We start from the raw sequence: 6,000 nt of genomic DNA on the forward strand, positions 1-6,000 counted from the left end.
GGCAAAATCCAAATCTCAGGTGATGTTAAGTCCCGCCTATGCTTTGCTTTAGGTCCCACCTTCCTCAAGCCGAGGGATTGAGCTGTACAGCCAGCAGCAGCTTGAAGTGAAGGAGGAGGGGTGGGACAGCAGAAGCTGACAGTGTCCACATTGACTTGTGACCCACCCGCAGGTCCCAATATGATCTCAGGAGGTGCAGTGGGGTTCAGCAGTAGAGAAGAGAGGTGCTTTTCTCCCTGCAGACTACACTGCCAGCATTATCCTTGGGCCATTGCTGCCTTCTGCCAGCTAAGCTAATATTAAAATGGACTGTCTCTGTGAAAAATCCTCAGGGAAAGCAATCTTCTGCCATTACGCCGAGGAGGAGGAGAAGGATGCAATCCCCAGGGGAGCTCTGCTGGCAGCTGAATTCTGCACACCAGTCTTTACTTGCTGGGTTAGGCCAGGCAGGGGAGGAAGAGGGCTTCCTATAGCTCCTTATCCCCTCAGTTCGGCACGTGCACGGTTTCAGACACAGTCTTAGACCTATGAAGACTAAGATTTAGTTTTAATCATGTCTTTAAGAGAATGTAACAAAAAGATGTGAGCATATTGGTTTGAGGTATGGATACCTAATGGAGCAAATACCAACCAAACCTGTAACTGCTATAATTAACCGCTGTGTAATAGAGATTTTAGTTCATCATCACAGTACTTTTTAAAGTAAGGGGTTATCTGTATGTAAATCATAAGAGTATTTTTTAAAAGGGTAGTAATCCTACAACAATTTGATTTGCTCTTGTGGCACATTCTGGAAATCAAATTTCTATTTATTTATAGACAACCAAAATGAAAATATTATGTCTATTTTCATGTGGCAGGCTTAGAAAACAAAAAACAGTCACAGGAAAAGCATTTGTGATGGAAAGTTACTGTCCTCTCACTGGGACTGATCAGTCTGTGAGAAGAGAAGGAAAGCGGAGGGCAGGGCTATATAGTTATATATTTATTGAGATATGTATACATATAGTGTGTGTATGTTTATTTTCATATATATATTTACACAGAGAAGTAAGAATTATAATCTCAGGAGAAACCAATATGAATATTTTTAGTTAACATGAGAAGAAATAATACAGCTTCTAGGTTAGGAGGGTGCTCTGTGAATGTGCGTGTCCTTGCTGGGAGCTGGAGGCCTGGACATCTGCAGTTTCAGTGAGGGCACGAATGACAGACAAATCAGGCCGGTCCCTGGCCCCCACCACCGTGGCTCCCCAGGATGTAGAGGGTGGCTGGGCACAGAGACATGTGTGCAGGGGCCTGGGTACTCCCCCAGCTTTCCTGTGGGAAGCCTCCAGGGAGGCTGTGAGCTCTGTAGGAACCTTATATGCTGTACTCTGCATTTGTGAAAAGCAATTATAAGGTTGATTATAATATTTTTCCTCTTTCCCTTTAACAAAGAGCATTCCTAAGAGAGAGTGTCTCATCCAAACTCCTTTGCCCTGCTGCACCTTCCATTTCCCCAGCTTTGCCTGAGCCATCCCTGAACAAACACCAGCCCTGACTGTCCAACCCCCGCTTTCCACCTGCCCCAAGGGCTCAGTACCTCTGTAAGAAAAGTTGTCGTTGCCTTGCATCCCAAAAAATCAGCGTCTAAATATATCAGCTAGTGCTTTTATAAATAAAAAGGGAGGCCCGTTGGATAAAACCCATCGGAGACCCAGCGGATGCTCAGTGCCCGCGCACATGCACACACACCAATGCCGCCCACCCGGGTGAGCGAGCAGCGGGCAGCAAGGCAAACCTCACGTGCAGCGATACCAGCTGATTTGTGGAGAACAAAACCCTCCACCAACCCTTCCAGAAAAAACAAAAAAGCCTTGAACAAACCCACCCCAGGGCCATTTCAGCCAGCGACAAAGCTAACAAGCAAACAAAACAGAGAAATACCCCAGCAGACCTCAACTGGCTGAACAAACAAACGGAGAAACTCAGGTTCCAAAGAGCAGGGGAGCTGGGTTATGAAACAAGATTTTTGATACAAAAGGAAGCTTACAGCTATCTCTGGTGATTAGACACGGAAGAGAAAGGTCGCTCTGGGTGTCAGGCCACACTTCACACGCACAGAGATTATTCAATCAATATTTGTCCTGGAATCACATGCGGTGGAAAAATTTGCGAGTGAATAGTCAGCAGAATTTAATGCTTATATTCATTCATGTTGTGCTCTTGGATGGACATGTGTTTTTAAATCTAGCACAACCTAAGCTTCGGAATCCAGCAGGTTTTTAACCAGAATACAGGAAAACCTTGGAATTAAACACTGTATTTGTATATGCCTTTCAATTACATCTTCAGCAGGACTAGGACGCTTCACCTCTGATTTTAGAAAGGGATCTGTGGTAGAAGGAAGATAATTTGAATGTCCACATTCTGGACCTAACAGAAAAAATAATTTAATTAAGGCTCCAGAAAGACAACCCTGTCCACAGGAACCTCCCCGAAGCAGGAGGGAGGGATTTATTCCTGCCATCGCTGTGTTCCTCGGCCATGCTGCTATGCTGGCATTAGAGGTTTTATTTAGGGTCACGGCAATAACAGCGGGAAGATATAATCCTCTGATAAGGAGACAGCTGTTACCCCCTGCCTTTGTGAAAATGATGATGTCAGGTTGAGGATATTGTTGCCTTGAATCATCGTATTTTTTTTATCCCCTTGTGAGTTTGCCACAACAGATTGTTTGCTTATGGTCAGATCATAAGGTCGTGACTCAATTTCCCCCTCCCCTACCAAGAGTTAAAGGAAATTTGACCTTAGGGGCCCTAACCATGGACTTTAGAATTTGGCTGCAAACAATGACGATTAAAACACAAATAAAACAAAATAAAAACAGACAAAACCCAACCCTCTTGCCTAGTGACTTAATGACAAAATACGCGCAAGGCACTGCACAACGTCCAGTTCACTTCAGGTTGTGATATAGCTGATGGGTGACATTCAGATAACTGTCACAGGGGCAGAACGCCTCTAAGTCCTTAAAATAGTGGTTTTGTGTTACTAAAGTGAGGTATTAGTGCTCTCCAAGATTGCGTAGGGGGTAATTTTGGCTGCACGTGGGATAGGGACAGGCTGCCTGGGAGAGGAGAGCTACATTGAACAGCACAGAGATTTATAGGAAGAAGGCAAATATAGAGGCAGGCTGGCTGCTTCAATGCAGAAGCTTTGAGGAAGAAGTTAATTTTAATAGTCTGCCTGGATATTCACTAGAAAAACAGCTCCATCAGCCCTGGTCAGGAAGAGTGAGGGCAGAGATTATGTTCCTCTGGCAGTCTGTCCTGCTGAAGCCCCCGTGCTCCAGCGCAGGACAAAGCCATGTCCCGCATCTGATGTGCTTTATTCCTTGTGTGGCTAATGCAAAAGAAAAAAGCCTTTAAGCTGGTCACACTGTGTTAAAGATCGCTTTGATGGACTTCAAATGGCCTGCTGAAATCATCCGCTGTGCGTGGCAGGGCCATGTTGCTTCCAGAGGAGACACTGCAGGAGGGCAGAGGGATGAACAGGGGGCACTGCCCAGGTCAGGGACCACATCCAGGGGAAAGGCTCCTTGTCCACACAGCAGGAGGAAAATCAGCAAACTCCACGCCAAAGGGACTTGGTGTAGCACCGTTCTAGTGCGTTCACAGGAAAAAGCAGTCCTGCTTCTCTTGTGAACCATTTCTTTTCCTCCCCTCTGAAAACACCCACCCCCAGGGCAATGCTGACCCATGCTGCTGTTGTCTGGGGAGAGTAAACTCCCTCTGCAAAGCAGGGCACCCTGGCACAAAACAGGGTTTATCCCGTGAATGGTGAACAGGGCTGGCACATCTCTATGCGGGGAGTTGCTCTTTCTAGGTTTCACCCACACAAGGCTATCGCATTTTGTAACACCTGCAAGGGAATATTCAATGGGAGAGCGAAAAGAAAGATCCTCCCTGAACATGATCAGCCACTTTTCAGAGCTCAGCCTGTTTGGCACCGAACATAATCGTGTCCTGCCTCACCACGTGCTGTCCTCTGGCTCTGAACTGGGGCAAAACTGCACAGATTCAGGCACAATTCAAATGATGTTTCATGGGAGTCACTGCTCAGTAATGTATTTCCTTAAATAGCCACACATTTGACCTAAAATTACTTGGCTTGATGCCCTTTAAAAATACCCTCTTTGGAAACAATTGCATACTGAAATTGAGCATTTGAAGTTCTGGGAGAAGTGACCCTACCTGTTTTTGTCATCTTACCTTTATGGGCCACCATCCTCTCTGCAGTGCAGGCATGCTTTGTACAGAGCAATAAAAGCAACATATCCCTCACCTACCTTGTTCTGGTTGGCAAGCAAATACTACAGGCTCAAGACCAGCAGACGGTTATTCAAACAAATTCACATCTTATCAAGCCTACAAAGGATTAACACACCCATGTTTTCACTGTGTGGTTCTCCTGTGAGCTATAAGACAGAAACTGCAAATGCTTGTTTCCAAGAGCACAGTATGCTTCATGGTATATTATCAGATATTATATTCAGTCCACTGAAATGCTGATTAGCTGTCAGTTCAAAATTGCTGTACCTTCTTAAGAACAAAAATAGTGAGCGGCGGCAACATGGCATTGTTGTTTAGAGCAGTAGGAAATTTAAACCAGGACATTTCTTGAGATTAGAAAGAGGAATTTCAACGCTAATGGAAGTTCTGCAACTTTTAAACCATTTTTACAGTCTGTTCCTCTTCACTCCCTTTTCTCATAAACATGCTTTCTACCCCCAAAAATAAACAATCACTCAGGTAAAACTGTACAGGGAAGTGGGACCTTGTGGCCCTTTCTGAGGTGCTGAGGTGACCCATAACACCAGTACTGCAAAATCCAGTGCAGGCAGCAGATCTCTCCTGAAACGTGCCTCAAGTTTCTCAACATCAAGTCCTTTTCTTGGAGGTTTTTACCAGTGTCTGAAATCTGCTGTGTCTTAGCAACTTTAGGATTTCTTCTTAGGGTCATCTCACCATCGTCTGCCCTACGGGCGACAGGGGAACTGGCACACACAAGGTCCCTGTGCCTTCAGCAGGTGGATGTATCACCCTGGCCACCCTCTGCACCTCAAGGGAGGTGCAAAAGGAGTTGCACTGACATGAGAGCATCAGCAAGGGAAGCCAGGACTACACCAGCAGAGACAGGACATAGACCAGCTGAGAACAGAGCGAGAGAAGTTTCAGCAGCGGTTACAGGAAGGATAAGACCAGGACTGGAAGGTACAACTCTGACATCCTTGTTCAATTTCTTTCTACTAGAAAACTGGTATTTCTGGACTCATAGTGCCAGATGGGACATGATGGGACCACACTTGAGGTTTCATTTACATCTGTGCCCTTGATGTACAGCACATCTGACTCCATTTAACCGCTTCTTTCCCCCAACTTAGAAACTTACCTTGAAACTCAAGTCCCAGCCTCCCCATTACTTCCAGTCTGTTCATTCCTTTCCTGCTGGCAAAGAACTGCAGGTTAAGCTCTGTCTCCTTCGTATCACTTAGGGCCATAATGGCTACTTTGCTGGGAATTTTAACAGCTTGATGTTAAAAATAAAGCACAGATATATTTGATCAGCTTCATTTCAGGGAATATTGATCCAAAGAAGCATGGGGCTAGCTGCAGCTACCGTTCTGGCCGCTGACCAGCTGGTCAGATCACAGAATCACAGGTTGGAAGGGACCTCAGGGATCATCTAGTCCAACCTTTCTAGGTAAGAGCACGGTCTAGACAAGATGGCCCAGCTCCCTGTCCAGCTGAGTCTTTGACTGACACTTTTCTTCCCCAGAATCCCTCCTTTTCAAGTCATATTTGACAGAGCTTTTAAGTTCCAGGGTTTTCTTCTGTAAGCATTGTTTCTGCTGCAAGTTAACATTAAGGCAACATAAAACTCTTTCAATATACAACACAAGACCGTGTTTTTCAGAGGACATATGCATTTAAGGCAGACATAAACATCAAGCCA

The sequence above is a fragment of the Phalacrocorax aristotelis genome, chromosome 2 (genome assembly GCF_949628215.1).
Source record: "Phalacrocorax aristotelis chromosome 2, bGulAri2.1, whole genome shotgun sequence".
In the NCBI taxonomy this organism is placed as follows: domain Eukaryota; kingdom Metazoa; phylum Chordata; class Aves; order Suliformes; family Phalacrocoracidae; genus Phalacrocorax; species Phalacrocorax aristotelis.